This window comes from Rhinolophus sinicus, chromosome 16, assembly GCF_057876585.1.
Source record: "Rhinolophus sinicus isolate RSI-liver-muscle chromosome 16, RSI-T2T, whole genome shotgun sequence".
In the NCBI taxonomy this organism is placed as follows: domain Eukaryota; kingdom Metazoa; phylum Chordata; class Mammalia; order Chiroptera; family Rhinolophidae; genus Rhinolophus; species Rhinolophus sinicus.
Genome location: NC_142516.1, coordinates 76,189,178 through 76,208,055, shown reverse-complemented (window position 1 = coordinate 76,208,055; position 18,878 = coordinate 76,189,178).

Here is an 18,878-nt window from a genome sequence, read left to right as displayed (position 1 = left end):
TGGGGGCAATTTTGCCCCTCAGAGGGCATTTGGAACTGTCTGGAGACACTTTCGATTGTCAGAACTGAGAAGGTGCTACTCATATCTAGTGGGTGGAGGTCAGGGATGCTTCTAAATATAATGCACAGGACAGCACACCCCCAACACAGAATAACCTGCTCAAGATGTCAACAGAGCTGAAATGGAGCAGCTCTTCTCTAGAATGTACAGGGAAAGGGCAACATCAGATAGGAGAGCGCAGAAAGCTCTGTGATCCTCTCTGTTTGACCTGAGTTCATGATCAGAAGGCACTGGCCAAGCAATAGCCCTGAGAAAGATGGGCACTGGGCGTATGCAAGGAAGCCAGTGTGGTGGGAGTGAGTGATCGAGGAGATGAGTGAGGACGATGATGTCTTATCAGGTAGGAAATTGCCGCTAAAGTAAGGGGGCTGGAATTTATGCTAACCACAATCAGAAGCCACTGAAAGGCCAAAAATTGTGCGATTATACATGGCTTTTTATCTTCTTTTTGCTTATCTACATTTTATGACTGTAATGGACTATTATGCCCCAACCAAAACTTATATGTTGAAATCTTAACCCCAGTACTGCAGAATGAGACTATATTTGGAGATGGGGACTTTAAAGAGGTGATTAAGTTAAAATGAGGTCATATGGTGGGCTCTAATCCAATATGACTGGCGTCCTTATAAGAGGAGATTAGAGCACAGACATGCACAGAGGGAAGATCAAATGAAGACACAGGGAGAAGACGGCCATTTACAAGCCGAGGAGAGAGACCTCAGAGGAAACCAATCCTGCTGATACCTTGATTTCGGACTTTCAGCCTCCAGAAGTGTGAGAAATAAATTTCTGTTCTTTTAGCCCCCCAGTTTGTGGTACTCTGCTATAGCAGCCCTAGCAAAATAATACAATAACTATTCTCCAACAAGAGAAAAATGTGTACACAAACACATAATTAAAGAAAAAGAAAGCAGTTCTTTAAAAAGAATAACCAAAGGAGACATTGTCAACATGTTTGGGACTCCGAGTAGAAATTAAAACTTTGTTTAAAAACCAGCTGCAAGCATACATGGAGAAACCATCTTAAAGAAACATGGGTACTTCAAGAAGAATAGAAGTAAGACATGTCAATGACACCCTGCCCAAAAGGGCCAGACACACTAATCCTGTGGTAAAGGCAACACCATTTCAGGACAACCAGACTTCAAGGGATTCAGTCTGCTGAGAAGCATGCAGGGCTGTGGGGAAAGCATTGCAGGCACTCCCTGCCTCCTTCTGATGAGTTTTTAAAAACCACTTTGGAAAAGTCAGTTGAATTTATAAAGGGCATTCAAGGTTATGAGGGGTTGGCATCACAGGAAGGAAGGAAGGAAGGAAAGAAGGAAGGAAGGAAGGAAGGAAGGAAGGAAGGAAGGAAGGAAGGAAGGAAGGAAGGAAGGAAAGAAGGAAAAAAAAAGGAAGGAAAGGGAGAAAGGAGGGAGGGAGGGAGGAAAAAGACATAAGTGACTCAAATGTTCAGCAAACAGTTTCAAAATGGCCACTATGGGTGGATGCCAACATAGAAAAAGGAAGATTTAAAGAAAATCTATACTAAAATATGTAAAATGGACTAAAAAGGAGGGGAAAAGAAGGTATATGTTAGCACATCTTACTTTTCATTTGCATGTGTTCAGAGTAGTGTTGGTTTGTAGGTCACAAACATAACACTGCACAGTGTTTCTATATGTCCCATTATGAATAGGATATGACACAGACCACATATCCCCAAATCCATGGTGGAATTGCCGTATCTGGATCCCAGAAGAAAAGCTCAATTGTATCTTCTTCTTTGCAATGCAATCTGACCTGCATAGACCAGAGTGAAGCAGGACTGTTAGAATTTTCTTTATTTACATTCATCCATTATCATCATTTATCCGAGAAATTGTGAGAAACTATCCTCTCAGCAAATGCTGGAAAGCAGTGGACATGAACCAAGTGTCCCATTGATCCTTCCTGTCGGGGCCTCATTTCTTAGTTTGACAAATGCTTCCTTTCCAAATTCCCTGTGGAGAAAGCTTTCCCTCCCCAGATGTCTCAGTGGGTTTCGTGGGTGTTGGGTCTGGCTGGGGTTAGGAGACTTGAAATGGAGTTAAAACCTGCTGAGTGAGTGAGAGTTGTTTGATCATGTGTACCGGCTGAGATGCAGTCAACTTCCAAAGGAGGGTAAGCGACAGGAGGCTCCTCAGGTGAACTTCACTAAGAGAGGAGAAGCCTGGAACAGCAGAGGGCAAGAGTGCCCTAGCATCCAGAACTAAAGAAATTACGTGGTGGGGACTGGTCATATTGTCACTTAGTAGAAAACAGGGGGAGGAACCAAGGAAACTTGACTCAGAGAAATCTTAAACGGAGAGTCCAGGGTCCTTGAGGAAAGTGAGCTTTGAAGATGGCCCACCATAGTCCCTATCTCCCAGTAGATGCACTCTGATGCAGTCCCTAGCCTGGGCACAGGCTGGACTGAGTGACTTACTCTGTGATTAGGTTACCAAAGATTGTGACTTCCATCTTGCTAGCACAGTCTCTTTCCTTGCTGCCTTTGATGAAAAAACTGTCATGTTGGAGAGGCTCACACAGCAAGGAACCGAGGGTTCCAACAGCCATCAAGAAACCGAGGTACTCATTCCAACAGCCTTGGAGGAACCAAGTCCTGTGGACAGCCACCCAGCGAGCTTGGAAGTGGATCTTGCCTCAATTTAACCTGTGTTATAGATTTGTGGGTGAGTGGAGACAACATCGTAATTGCAGTCTGTGAGCAACCCTGAAGGAGAGGACCCCATTAAGCTGTGCCCAGGTTCCGGACCCACAGGAACTTTGAGATTTAAAAAGGTCATTGTTTTAAGCCACTGAATTTTGGGAAAATTTATTATGCAGCTAGAAATAACCATTACAGTCCCCACCTGAGTCTTGTGTCCCTTCACAAGACCCTGAGTCAGAGACAAGCCTGGTGCCACCCTTTTCTACAGCACAAGCATGTGAGACTCCAACCTCAAAAGTCCCTGGCAGGTCTGTTTGAGAATGTTGGCATGTCCATGTTGGTATTTGACACTAGCTGTACTTCTATGCAAATGCCTTGACCTTCCTGGCGATTGTAGACCCAGGCTTGGATCTTTCAGGTGTGCTCAGATGGCCAAAGGTGGGCACTGAAATTTTTTGTAAGTGGAGTGAACCATTCTTTTATTTTTAAAATAATTTTTATTTTTCAATTACAGTAGACACAATATTATATTAGTTTCAGGTGTATAACGTAGTGAATACAAGATCTGACAATTAAGTTCACAAACTGTTGCAACGATGTTGCTAACCTTTTTTTGATATCAAAGGGATTATTCATTATGAATTTGTACAAACTGGACAAACAGTTAACCAAATGTGCTATTTGGAAGTGCTGAAAAGACTGCGTGAAAAAGTTAGATGACCTAAACTGTTTGCCAATAATTTATGGCTCTTGCATCATGACAATGTACCAGCTCACATAGCACTGTCCGTGAGGGAGATTTTAGCCAGTAAACAAATGACTGTACTGGAACACCCTCCCTACTCACCTGATCTGGTCCCCAATGACTTCTTTATTTACCTGAAGATAAAGGAAATATTGAAAGGAAGACATTTTGATGGCATTTAGGACATCAATGGTAATACGATGACAGCTCTGCTGGCCATTCCAGAAAAAAGAGTTCCAAAATTGCTTTGAAGGGTGGACTAGGTGCTGGCATCTGTGCATAGCTTCCCAAGGGGAGTACTTTAAGGGTAACCATAGTGATATTGAGCAATGAGGTATGTAGCACTTTTTCTAAGATGAGTTCATGAATTTAGTTGTCTGACCTCGTAGACATTTATGTAACTTATGAAGCAATCACACCACCATTGAGAATTGCCTGAAGTCTAGCTGAACAGAAGTGCTAAAACTGAAAATATACAGAAGAAGCCATGTTAAGACAGGTCAGAGGGGTGGAGAGACAAAGCAGGCTGGTCCCACACACACACATGTGGTATTTAAAAATCAGAAGAGATATCTTGGTTACAGAGGTTCCCCCCAAGTAGTGAGGGGTTCTAGCCCTACACTGGGCTCCCCAGCCAGGGTTTCAGTGCCGGGTAAAGAAGTCCCCACAACTCTGACTGTTAAAAACAGTAGAGATTGTGGCTGAGAGAGATGGAGGGAGTGCTGGAGTCGCAGGCACTCCTCTTAAAGGACCAGTTCACAGACTTACTCACTGATGGACTCTCTTTGAGCTCCAGCACTGGGGTAGCAGTTCAAAAGGTACCAGGAATATACAGAGAGAGACTGAATTGTCTGGCTTCGGAACAAGGGATGGAGGGGCAGCTTTATCCCAGACAGAAGTGCTGGCAGAAGCTATTTTTCCTTTGTTGAGCACACCCACCCCTCCATCCAGTATGCAGACTTAGGCAGGCACCATATCTGAGTCTCCATCAACCTGGCTAACACCATTTGCCTGATTCTGGTGATTTCCTGAGACCCTGCCCCACCCAAGCCACTTCCAGTGGCTTATCCATATAAACAGCCTGTCTTGGCTCATGCTGAGGACTTTCCTAAAACCTCTCAGAGGTTCACAAACCCCAATCAGCATCTAGCTTTGGCATGCCTGTACCTGTTGCTGAGCTGCCCCAAGCCCAGCATTGGTGGCAGCCAGCCTTGGTTTGATTCTCCCAGGCACTTCCAAGCCCAACACAAGTGGCAGCCATCTGCAGATCACTTTGTAGCTCATGCCAAACAGCCCCAGGCAGGGCACAGGCAGCGGCCGAACTTGGCCTGCAACAGAGCCACTCTCAAGAGGCCCCAAAACCAACACACCCAGTAGCTAGCTTATCACATAAGAGCACTACCCAACCCCTCCACAAAAAACACACCCAAAAGACAGACTGGGCAGACACCAGAGCCCCACTAAAGCGAATCCTGCTCTGTATGGTCAGCCCCTGTACAACAGCTCCTCCACCAGCCATAGTCATGGCCAGTCCTCACAACCAATCAGCATTAGGGTCAATCTCTCCCACTGGCATGCAAACAGCAACCAAGGCCCAATTACAAAAGGAGAGCATGCACAACCCACACAAGGGACATACCTAGAGCACCTGGCTCAGGTGACCAGGGAGATTGTGCCCCTGGTCCCCACAGGACACCTACTACCAAAACTTGGAGCCATAGCGGTTCTGCCTAATACTTAGAAACAAACACAGGGAGGCAGCCAAAATGGGGAGACAAAGAAACATGTCCCGAATGAAACAACAGAACAACTATCCAGAAAAAAACAAAATACAAACAAAAACTAAACAAAATGGAGACAAGCAATCTACCAGGCACAGAGTTCAAAATACTCATTGTAAGGATGCTCAACGATCTCAGAGAGAACTTCAACAAAGAGATAGGAAATATAAAAATGGAGATAGAAAACATAAAAATAACAAGTCAGAAATAAAGAATACAATAACTGAAATGAGGAATACATTAGAAGGAATCAACAGTAGAGTACATGAATAAAGGGCAAAATCAGCGGTTTAAAAGATAAGGTAGCAGAAGAAAACACCCAATCAGAACAGCATAAAGAAATAAGAATCCAAAAATATGAGGATAGTTTAAGGGAACACTGGGCCAACACCAAGAGTACCAACATTTGTACGTAGGGGTACCAGAAGGAGAAGAAAGATCAAGGAACTGAAAACCTATTTGAAGAAATACGAAGGAAAACTTCGCCAACCTGGGGAAGGAAATAGACATACAAGCTCAGGAAACACAGAGTCCCAAACATGATGAACCCAACCAAACAGGCCCACACCAAGACACATTATAATTAAAATGCCAAAGTTTAAAGACAAAGAGAGCAGCAGTTGGTTACCTAAAAGAGGCCTCCCATAAGACTGTCAGCTGATTTCCCAACAGAAACTTTGCAGGCCAGAAGGGACTGGCTCAAAATATTCGAAGTGATGAAAAGCAAGTACCTACAACCAAGATTATTCTATCCAGCCAAGCTATCATTTAGAATCAAAGTGCAGATAAAAAGCTTCCCACACAAGAAAAAGCTACCAGAGTTAATCACGAACAAACTAGTATTGCAAGGAATGTTAGAGGAACTTTATTAAGATGGAAAAAAAAAAGATAAAAATTATGAATAATAAAATGCTTATAACTACATATCTGTCAACAATTAGTGTCAATGTAAAGGGATTAAATTCTCCAATCAAAAGACACTGGGTTGCTGAATGGATAAGAAAACAAAATCTTACGTATGCTGCCTACAAGAGACTCATTTCAGATCGAAAGACACACACAGACTGAAAGCAAGGAGATGGAAAAAGATATTTCATGAAAATGGAAACAAACAAAACAAAAACCTGGAGTAGCAATAGTAATACCAGACAAAGTAGACTTTAAAACAAAGGCTATAACAAAAGACAAAGAAGGACCCAATAATCCCACTTTTGGGTATTTATCTGAAGAAACTCAAAGTACTACTTTGAACGGACATGTGCATCCATCCATATGTTCATTTCAGCATTATTTACAATAGCCAAGGTATGGAGGCAGACTGGGTGTTCATCAATGGATGGATAGATAAAGAAGAGGTGGTACATATATGCAATGGAATATTACTCAGCCATAAAAAAGAAATCTTGCAATCTGCAATCACACGGATGCACCTAGAAGGTATTGTGCTGAGTGGAATAAGTCAGAAAATGACAAATGCCATCTGATTTCATTTACATGTGGAATATAAACAACAAAATAAACAAAACAGAAACAAACTCATAGGTACAGAGACATTTTGAGAGTTGCCAGATAAGAGGGGGTTGGAGGGATGGGTGAAAAAGGGGAAGGGGTTAAAAAGTACACACTGGTAGCTAAAAAATAGTCATGGGGATGTAAACTATAGCATAAAGAACATAGACAATGATATTGTAATAACTATGTATGGTGTCAGATGAGTACTAGATTTATTGGGGTGATCACTTCGTAAGTTATATAAATCTATAATCACTATGTTGTACACCTGAAACTAATACAATATTGTATGTCAACTCTAATTAAAACATAAAACAATTATTTTAAAAAATAAAGACCATTCGGGGAAAATTTTTTTAAATAAAAGTGATTTGTGGGATGGTTTCTTTAGCATAAAGTATGAGCAGTGAATAACCCCATTTACTCTAGATAAGCATATAGAACATTGGGTTTTACTGGTTGACAACATAAAGTGTGTCTACTCTGCCACTCCAGGCCACTGTAGCCATAGCCACTTGCAGACCTAGATCTGAATGACAGTGAAGTGGAAAGTCTGAGCTGAAGTCTGCAGTGGTGGTTCTCTGCCCTGGGGAACTGGCGTGGTGTGTGGTCCAGGAGCTCTCCAATTACACAGCACCCCTTCCCCCCATTCCAACAAGTCCCCAGGGGGCAAATGCTTTGTTAAGCTTCCTGGGGATTCCCTGGCGACCCCCACTCTAGGCTGAGAATCAAAGCTTTGAATTGCCCTTCCTGTGGAGAAGTCTCATCTCCCAGGTTCTGGTCTGATGAGGCCCTGGATTTAATCTGCAAATACCTACCTTATCTTCAAAAGAAAAACATTTTCATAATTAACAAAGTAAGCGATAGGTTCGTTACAGAAGATTTTACAATCTAAAAGGGTATAGAGATGAAAACAGAACAACTCCATGTATACCCTTCTAGCTGCTGTCATCGTCACCTGAGCGCATGCTGACACTGCCCCACTCTGGACCTCCTGAAGCAGAGACTGCGTTTCTCCCAGACTCCTACCGGGCTGTGTGCGTACTCAAGTTTGAGACGCTCCAAGTTAGATAATCCCACAACTACACTTGAGTGTATTTCCTTGTTGTCTCCTATACATTCATTCAAGTTGGGATAACTATTGAATAATCAATATTGCAATTGCTGACTTTTAAAATGTTATTTTTAACTTTCTATTAACAGTATTCAAACATTCAATTTGGTGTCCTGCTTTTCTCCCTTAATTTCATACTCTATCCACCTATCCCTTTTGATTGTTTTTGAGGCCTTCTGAAAACCAGTTTCCTCCTCCTCACACGAGGAATAAAATGACAAGTGGCTCACAAAGGGTTAATGTCTACTGATTGTTTTAAGACCCATCTGAAGACCCCATGGCCATTGCCAGCCAAACCCAGATTTTGCAATGTTTACCATGCTTTTGCTTCATGTTGAAAGATGGACTGAATGTAAGAATTCTTTGTGTGTGTGTGTGTGTGTGTGTGTGTGTGTGTGTGTGTGTGTGTTTCTCCAAGCAGAGTCTCTGTGTGTGGCCTCCTCTGGGTGAAAGCGCAGTGTTCCCACTGTTGCTTATCCTGAAGGCTTTCCAAAACCTCCCTCCCTGCCGACAGACAGCGGGGGGTTTAGGGGGCGGGGGATAGCGGATATCTCTCCAAAGAGAAAAACAGCAGTGAGCTGCCGAGGAGATTTCTGAGTCTGTTCCTACTCAAGGAAGGTGAGGGAGCTCTCATTTTAAAGGCTTCTTTTAAACCCCTTTCTTTTTAGACGCATAGGTTTGGAAGGTGACCAAAGGACTGTCTAGAGTGTCCCAACCTTCTCAAACAGTGCTGGGAAAACGGAAGAGGTGGCTGTTGCTGCAGCTGCAGCTTGCAAGTGGGGAGGAAGGGCTGACCAATGCCTGAGATGTGTGGGGCCAGGGAGAATGGAGGGAGGAGTGAGGTAGAGGTGGTGCTTTGCAGGGACACTGAGCCAGAACTAGGGTATAATGAGAGTGGAAGTAAAGGCCACCACTCCCCAGGGGCCGCTGCCTCACCTGGTTGTTCCCTCTACAAGAATAATTTGATCTCTCACACACGATCCAGGAGCTGTTTCTCCCCCAGCTCTCTCTCCTCCTGTACCTCCACCCCACGTGTTGCCCTGGTCTGGTGTTCTGGGCCTATCCCTTTTTCTTTTTTCTCAATAAGACTCTGATTTTACCAGGGCTGTTTGGTGGCCGAGCCTTGGCTAGGCCCGTCTGCTCTGTCTGTGGCCCTGTGGGCTCAGGGAGCCAGCCGGCCTAGGCTGAGCAGCTGCTCCTGAAAACAGCTCACACCTCTTATCACTCCTGTCACCCCACTGAGCTGGGCGCTCTCAGCTGCTTCCCTCCCAGTGGGTTTGCTGTGAGCTGTGCGCACACTCTTTCCAGCAGACTGGATTGTCACCACAGGCATCTCAGTCGTTCTGAGCAACGGTCCCTGCTTGTATTTCCCAGCCGGCTGAAGCCCCAAAAACTCTTGTCTGCAGCCCTATATCCTCCCGCCACCCCACTCCCTTGAACCATTGCCCGGGGGGAAAATACCCAGGACAAAACCTTCCTGTTCACATTGGTCAATTTTCAACTAAAAAATTCAGTGTCCAGATGAGTGGGCTCTGGATCCAACCTAGCCGGACAATCAGCTCTAATGCATCTTTTGGAGCAAAAAGTAATATAAGTCCCGGTCTTATTTTACTATAACATAAGATCAGGCATAATACAATATAATATAATAATATAATATAATATAATATAATATAATATAATATAATATAATATAATATAATATAATATAATATAATATATACCAGGTCTTATATTAATTTTTGCTCCAAAGGATGCATTAGAGCTGATTGTCCGGCTAGGTCTTATACCCGGGGAAACACAGTATATGAATAGTGAGAAATAAAAGGGCATTTCACATGCGTTGGCACCTATAGAAACTAGCATTCTTTGGGTGCCCAGCACAAGGCCCTCACTGGTGGCAGAACACGCAGCCTGCCTGCGCTGTGGTTTCCCTTGCCTTGGTCTAGGCGGATCCTGTTCTCTGCGGAGGTGGACGAGCAGTCCATTTCTCAGGTCTCAAAGTGGTTTTTCACATGTGGACAGGGGCCAACTCCCAAAGGTACTAGAAAAAAGTAGGCAGCTTGGCCACCTAAAGTGAAAGCCATCCGTGGCATTTTCCCCAGCCTCAGCTAAATTCAAACCACGAAACCCTCGTGTTTTCTACAGCTTTCCTAGCTAACAGGACTATAGATGCCTTTAAAAAAAATTCAAAGTTATGTTTCAAACCTAGCATTATTTTTTTGCCATCTGTAAAGACTAATTTATCACAATTGGTCCATCCCTCGCTTTGAGGAACGGGGTGGGTGAGAAACCGAAGAGGTGAAGATGCTAACGAAGAAGAGCATGGGACAGGAAGGAAACAAAAACTCCTGTGTTCAGATCCTGTTCAGCCATTTATCAGCACAGTCACAGTCTCTCTGGGTCTCAGTTTCCTCCCCTGGAGAATGGGAAGAATAATTTTATCTGCCCAATTACCCTCTAAGGTGGCTTTATGAGTCAAATGATCTAGAGTTTATAAGAGCTTTTATTCACCATAAAGTGCTCCACAAATGTGAGTTATTGTGCTTTAAAAAATAATTCAAAAGAGGTATTAAGTGTTTCTGGAAGTCTAGATACCCAGAACCCTGGATATCTGGGTCATTCGTTCTCAGATAACAAATGATCTTTACATAATCAATCTGCTTCACATGCCCCAGGTGCTTTCTCGAGGGCTCGGGTTTTGGGGGGACTGTCCAGTGCAGCAAATACGACCAGTAAGTGCTACAGCAACTCGTTCTTCATGTACCTGTTCCTTTATCATAAAACATCACAGTTGGCATAATGGTTAAGGGTATAGGTGGCATTGGAACAAGACAGACATAGCTTTGAGTGTGGCTCTGTCACTTAACTTGTCTGAGACCAGTTAATTAGCTAATCTGATCCCAGTTTCCTCATTTGTAAAATGGGTATAATAATACATACATACTTTATAGAGTTCTTGTGAGATTAAAAGACAATGCATGCAAATTGCTTGCTAGTACCGTATCTAGCATGCTGACTGAATGTAAGATGATGATAATTATTTTAAAGAATTTGAGGGACAAAATTCCAATGAACTACTTCCTTTCTTTCGTGGTAAGACTTCCTATTGGTCATGCCTTCTTTTGACAAGCATTTACTGAATACCTTCTATGAATGCAAACATACCTTTGGTTCTCTTTGAGGAACTACTTCCCTGATCAAGTACCACCCACTAGCTCTCTGGTTCTGAGAACTCCAACTGCAGTATACAAATGAACATACGGAAAGTTAGGACTTAGTTGAGGGCAATGGAGGAGGGCTTCAGTGGAGCGGTAAGGCTGTGGGAGCAGAGCTTTTGCCTTTGGAATCAGTTGGAAACATGGTAAAAATGACCTAGAGTAGTGCTGCAGTCAGATACAGGATAGACAGCAATAGCAAAGAGACTCAAAAATATAGTGGCTGAAGCAAGATAGGAGTTTATGTCTGTCTTACTCAAGGATTAGGTAGGCAATGCAGGGCTGTAGCAGTGGCCTGATGTTTTCTGGAAGTCAGGCTCTCTGCCTTTCCCTTAGGGTGTTCATCTGGTCCATTTGGCTCCCTGACACACGTGATGGCTTTGCCTTCCAGACAGCAGGAAGGAGAAAAGGGTGAGGGGAAGGCACAACCACTCCCTTTAGGGATATGACCTAGAAATCCCATATATTCTTATCATAACTTAGTCACGTGACCATAGCTAGAATGGAAGACTGGGAAATGTAGTCTTAATGCTAAGTTACCATGTAACAAGCTAACACTTGGGAATTCCATTACTATAGGAAGAAGGAGAAGATGCTGGGGTGACAACTGGTAGTCTAGGGTGTAGGTTAGGAGAGATAGCAATATAGTAGATCATACAGCAGGTAAACACAGTTTTGGCCAAATAAGGGAGAATTGGTAAAGAGAAGGCAGGAATGACAGTTGATGACCTAGGGAACTGAGTCACTGAGCACTGAGGACCTTGTGGGCTGGGTGATTGTAAAGATGTCAGTGTGGTAAGAGGTGCTGGGTTCATGCAGGTGGCTGTGGAATGTTGGACACACTGACCACATGGGATTGTAAAAAAAAAAAGTACGATTTGGGAAGTGGCACAGCTTCACCTCAGTGCCTTTTCTGGGACAGCCTGATTCTGTCTGGGATTGTTCTCTGCTACTTGAATCATGTGCTCATTCATTATGGGGTCATTTCACTGGCTTTATACTCATGTTTCTACTTTCTTATATGAGCTCTTTCCACTAATCACTACTGCCTATGGTCTGGATGTAACAATACCAACAAGGAAAGAGGTGGGATTGGACTAAGGATTTCCTGAAGTGGTTTAGATGCTATCTCACCTTGGATGAGAAGGGTGAATGCAATCACCATTCATAATCTTCTCTAAATTTACAATCCAGAGATCTCCAACTGAGCTGTTGAAAGCTGCAATCTAAGAAATTAGACAGATTTGAACTTGCCTGAAATAATGTAGGGAAGGCATATCAGTATATTTTCAAAAAATTGTGTAGTTCCCATCTCCATTTTCATTTTTGACAACATGATAGTGCCATGCTAAAAGTGATCCTTATAAGTATGTACTTCTTATGTTTATTATGTTTGAATTTTTGTGCCAAGAATACACATGACAGAGCTGCCATTTTTCCCAGCTAAATGCCTCTGAACATGTGTTCTCGCATCCTCATCTATTCTCGGTAGAGAAAACATGTGCAGAACCAACAGCATGTTGGGGGGAGTACCTCATGATTTCAACAATCTTTCTCTGTGAGCCACCAAATAGGAATTAATGGTATGTATTCTGTGCTCTCAGCTTGAACCTAACATTACAGAGACGTGGTTATTTAGCTCAGACGTGGATGGTGTTTCCAGGGTGCCCACCAGAGTTGCTAGAGCCTCCAAGACTTTTGGAGAAAGAGAAATATGCTAAATGAGCCTGTGCAAACTTCTTTTTGATCTGCCAAGATTCAATATAGCTCATTGTATTACAGGAGAATGTGGGCCTGTCATATTGTTCCTCAGGTACTGACTTACAGTGAAATCTCCAGGAGCAATGGATATAAAGGAAGTTACCTCGGCTCTGGTTCAGTCTTGTCACTCAAACACTTTGGCAGGTCATTATATCTCCATGTGCCAGACATCTGTGTGTTGCTAAGGATAAAGGGCCTGGATGTGATCGACATGTAAACACATATTTACACTAGACCGAGTTCTAGATTGGTGGCCATAGGGCTAAAGCCAAATTAGGGAACTAAAGGTGGCATTTGGTATCCTAGAGCAAAGCCTTTTATATTCTGGCATCTCAAGGTCCAAAAGAATAAAGGCGGTCCCACCCCACCTCCCACAAAGTGAAGCTGTCAGTCCAAGCATGTAAATGCCACCAGCATTGACAATGTAAACAAAAACAGGAGAGATTGAGATGACAGAAAGGCTTAGAGGTAGATGGGCTAATGACCTCACCTTACAAAGCAGGGAAACAAGAGATTTCATCTTTAGTTGATGGACAAAGAAGTAATGGTGCAAATAATACTACATTTACAGACAAAAATATTAGAGAAACCAAAGTAGTGATATACCCTATTGGCAGGAAGAATGAAGGAGAAACAGAAGGGGCTCAAGTGCGCTCAAGTCAAGTGATAGTGTCTATAACAGATAAATGGAGAAATAAGGATGGACACATTATTTAGAGAGGTGGAAGTAACCATTTAAAAGAGGTAGAAGTGTTTGCCTCTGGGGAGCTGAACTGGTACTGGGGAGGCGTTGGGTGTATCACTTGCTTTTCATGATAAGCCCCTCAGTATTGATTTTTAAGTCTTATTGCATTAGTTAGAATTAGGTTTAGTTGCAAGTGGCAGAACACTCAAAATAACAGTAGTGTAAACAAGAAAGATATCTATTTTCCTCTTATGTAAATTTAGTCCAGGAGTAAGCAAGCCAGGTCTGTTGTGATGGCTCTGCTTCATGAGGTCCTCAGAGCCACAGAATTCATCCAGCTCATAGCTCCACAATGCCATCCCTAGGCTGAGGTCCTTAGCCTCGTGGTGACATCCTTGTTCCAGGAAACAGAATGGAGGAAGTGAAGAAAGAGAAGGCTAACTGGGCATAGGCAGTGACATGCTGCCTCTTACAGCAGGGTGCTGGAAGCTCTCACATGACACTTTCTTTCACATTTTATTGATCAGAACTTAGTCACATGGCTAAACCTAGCTGCAAAAGAAGCTGGGAAATGTAGTGTTTATATTAAATTTTCATATACTTATAAAAAATTCCATTACTATGGAAGAAGAGAATATATATTGTGAGACAATTAGACATCCCAACTATACTCATCTTGATATAAATAATAACGAAAATCATGAGCACTTAATAATACGTTTTCATAAGAAAGTGCTGGGAATGAAAATACCAAAAAATTGAATGGATTGATGAAAGGGGAGAGGGATGGATGGATGAATCCATGTGTGATAAAGCAAATATAGTGGAATGATCTTGTAAATCTAGATAGGGGGTATGTTAACTTTATAATTTTTCAACTTATATGTATTTGAAAACTTTCATAATAAAATGTTGAGAGAAAATAGCATTAGGGAATATAAAAACATCAATTATTGTTTTTTAAACTATTTTTAAAATTCACAGCATGTTTGACCTGAGAACTTGGTTTCTCCCATCCCTCTCCTTAAGTCCTCAAGTTTTGCCCAGAACTTCTTTGATTTTTCCTATTCTGACTTATTTCTCTTTAGTCTCAACTCCTCCTCCTCCCCACTCAGTCATTTCCTTGACTTTCTGGCTCTGTCTGGGTCTATGCCTGGGTCTTAATATACGGCTGCTGGTGACTTAGGCTTAAATTGCCTGCTTGGGTCTCTCCCCATAGGCTCTGCCCTTATCTGATTATGAGGAAGAGATAATCCTGGCCTCACAGAGAAGCTCACAGCATTGACTGCTGGGGCAGGCTCCCCTCCCCCTTCCCTAGCCTGGGGAAGTAAACACAATATTTTATTCAACAACTTGGAAAGATATTTTTTCTTCCTTTCCTCTCTTCCTCCCTTCCTTCTTTACTTTGTGCCACTTGGCGTGTAGCAGCTATATTATAGCTTGTAGAATGATGAAGACAGGACAATCTCTAAGATACGTACTCTCTAGAACAGTCAGCATAACTGGGAACAAAAGATTAAATCTCATGTAGGTCATGGCTGAAGTTGTGGTCATTTATTCATTCAACAAATATTAAATGCCTACTATGAACCAGACACCATAATGGCTCCGGTCATTGATTGATCCTAAACACAATCTTTGGGGAAGCAACTTAACTTCCTAATGAAAACTGTAATGGGGCCTTGCTGATACCCCATCCTTGGGGGTCACACCATGGCTGACCTTTTAGAAGAGGCTGCCTGATCAGGAGTCCTTTTGGTAATTCAGTAACTAGCCACCTTGGCCAGGGGCCAGAAGGGCCTGTGCTTGAAGCAGTCCCCCTGCAGTGTCTTATGCTGAAAGCAGCATGCCATTTACAGGGCATACACCTTCCTCCTCCACCTGCTGTACCCAATGCGCAAATGCCCCACAACTGGTCCTTGCAGGTGTTGTTTCATGCTTAGCAAAATCTGAAGTGAGCAAACTGCACAGACTTTCTGTGTGTCTTTCCTCTCAGATGCAACCTAGTTTCTTGCATAAATAGTTCCTTCGTTCATTCCAAGTCAACAACCAATGTTTACTTTCATCCTACTCTCAGTGATATGATTTTGGGTAACTTGTCACTGCCCAGATGGCCTTTTATTATGTTGAGACTTCCCCTGCTACCCTTTCCTTTATATTTTGCCTTTGAAGCCAGCGGTTATTAATTATTTAGTGTGTGGCCTTTGTGCAGTGTTTCTGCCTAATATCTCCAAATTTTATTTCTATAGAATTTGGCAAGGAGTGGAGAGGAGAGAAAATAAGGAATGAAAGGGTAAAACAAAGCCAATTGTTAGGCTGGAAAACAAAAGGGTCTACAATATTCTTAGCTGACGTTGCCCGTTGGGAACAAAACATATTGAATTGTTCATGTTGTTTTGACTTCCCAGTGAGTAAGGACTGGGAAGGCCACTTAATGCAGTCTGGCCGAAGTAGCACTGGTCTCTGCCTAAAAATAGGTTATAATCAGATACATTTAATGTAAATTAGGAGGGATCCGTTGCCCTGCGATTTCTTTGTAGTAGAAAGGGACTGAATTAATAAATCATAATTTTTATTTTTATTATAGCACATTTTCCTCTGGCTTCTCCAGAACTCACCAGTTTGGGAGCATTAGGGCAATAACCCCCTCCCTCACCTACCCTGAGTAAAAGAGCTGGGCGGTGGCCCTTCTGTTAATGCCTTTGGTACAAACTGGCAAGACATATGAGAAGGAGCCTCTCTAAATGCATGCAGGTGGCTTCTTGCCTCGGGTAACAAGTCTCATTGTCCCTTTGTGTCCTCACATTCAGTCAGTCTCTGGCAAAGCAATAAGTGACACTGTAGAAAAGGCAGGAGGGCAAATAGGGTCCCTAAACAAAGAAGGTAGTTTGGGAAGAGGAAAAAAAGAAAGAAAGAAAATCCCTTGAAACATCTTAAAAGCAGCCAAGCCTAAGCATGATCATGTGAAAGAGACGTTCGCTTTTATTTCAACACATGGAGTAGAATTTACTTTCTGGCTTTTTTTCTTTCAAAGAGATTTTGTGGCACAGATGAAGCTGCTCCAGAAATCAAGACAATGGGCATTTTCAATGATTTTTCAATTCAAGTGGACAATTTCGGACTATATTTTAATAATACAGGTTGAATAAAAGCAAGAAGAGTAATAGTCAAACATGCTTTGAGTTGACCAGCACCTCTTCAAGGAGCTCGCAGTGATTTATAAGTATTGTTAATTCAAAGACAAGTTCCTGGTCAGCTGATTACACAAGCAGCAATCACAACCCTTCTGCTCAGATGGGGGATGTAGGATCCAAGTGTTGCCCTCCGGCTCCCCACGCCTCGGCCTGAAGGTACAGGCCAGACTGATTCTGCTCAGTCCTGCACCCAAGCTGGAGGGGCTGCAGCATCACTGTCCAAACCTTGTGTCTCGGCACCTCCTCAGCTGCTGGCCAGTGCCTTGAGGAAGCCACCGGGCCTGGCAGGAGAAGGTGGAGGGTGGCCTTGGCTGCTAGGACCTAGACTCCTTCGCCTGTAATCCTTCTGTATTTCCCAACTCTGCATTTGCCACCACATCTAGCTTTGTGATTTCACCTTGCTAATTCACTTCTTGAAATTTATTAAATTTGGAGCAAGATGGTTTTAAGAACTTAAAAAACAAAATATGTAAAGTAAAGCACATAGCACCGTGTCTCCCATACAGGAGATGTTCAAAAAATGTTGGCTTTACATAGTTTTATTTTATTAATATGTGGGCTTGGTGCTCTGCTGCTTTGCAAACATCAGACAAGCTTCCCTTTTAGAAATACTTTTTTTTTTTTTTTTTTTTTTTTTTTTTAAGACTGTCCTTAATGTAAGTTTTAAGCTGCTTTTACCTAATGGGGGAGAGTGGAGTTACACCCACCCCCAATATACATGCACACATGAACACCAAATCTCCTCAGGGAAATCTTAGTTGTACTTTTTGCAATTTGTACCAAGTCCAGCTTTAAAAAATAAAGAAGTTCTACAAGGCAATAAGCAATATTTATTGGTCATGTGGTTATAGCTTCGTGAAGGGAGCTGGTGAGCCCAGGTTCACTTCTGAATAGAAAAGGTTTTACCCTAAATCTCTGCCAACAGCTGGCAGGCAATCTTTCCAGGAAGCCAGCAGCCTTTCCAATGAGCATCAGCTCTGAAGCGTCAGGTAGACCTGGGCTTGGGCTCCCCAAACTCAGTGTTCTCACCTGTAAAATTGGAGATGACAGTACTACCCGGCTCACAGTTTAGTGTCAGAATGGAAACAATGCAGGTGACATGCTTAGCCCTGTTCCCGAGTGCTGCTTGGTAAGTGGTATCTGCGACAGTGCCTAATCAATGTAAACTTCTAGTCTGTTAGAGAGAAAAGACTGAGACATATGGAACACACACTAGGGTGAACATGGTATTCACAGGTGGATGGAATTGCTAGAACATTTTAGCATAGCTGCTGGAATTTAGGTTTGGGACTTCATCGTGCCTTTTTTCTTTTTTTTTTCTTTTTTTAACTTTAGAAGAGTTTTGTGGGGACTGAAGACATTTCAGGTTAAGTGTCTACACGCAAGGCTTTTGGCAGAGCGAAAAATTGCCATTCTGAGTCCAGGTTTGACTTGGACAGGGAATGACTTACAAAAACACCGAGAAGATAGAAATTTCTGAAAATTGTATTTACTCAAGGCTGAAGAGAAGGTTTCTGTCTAGCCTGAAAATGATGTCATGCAAAATAAGAAGGGAAATGCTGAGGAGACACATTGGACAGTGTTTCCCAAAGTGTGTTCCACAGAACCCAAGTCTCATGAGATGCTTGGTGATGGGGGTTCTACGGTCAGATAAGTTTGGAAAACTGTACATTAACTTTATCTCTTGAGATAAACAGTGTACATTCACATAGAAAACCTTTCAGAAGTTTCGGAGTAAAGAAATCTCTAATGGCAGATCCTATTAGTAGATTCTGAATAGCCATTCCTCTTTTTTTTGCCACCAATACTGAGATTTTGTTCAAGATATAATGGGCCTGGCCACAGGGACTGAATCACAATATTTCTATGGCAATCATAGGACTTGTAATCTCCTTTGCTAGAGATGAGTAAAGAGTGGGCATGTGACTCAGTTCTTCCGACCAATGAAACTTATTAAGAGGGTGGGGTCTTTGGGGGCTTCTGGGAATAAAAAGAGAGACCAGGGAGAATGTGCTTCCTTTTTGACACCTCTTTGCTTTCTGCTTTAGCCGAAGCTTTAGGGAGAGAATACGATATCTGCAGCTGTGGTCACTATCTTATGACAATGAGGTAGGACCATGAGAATTCAGAC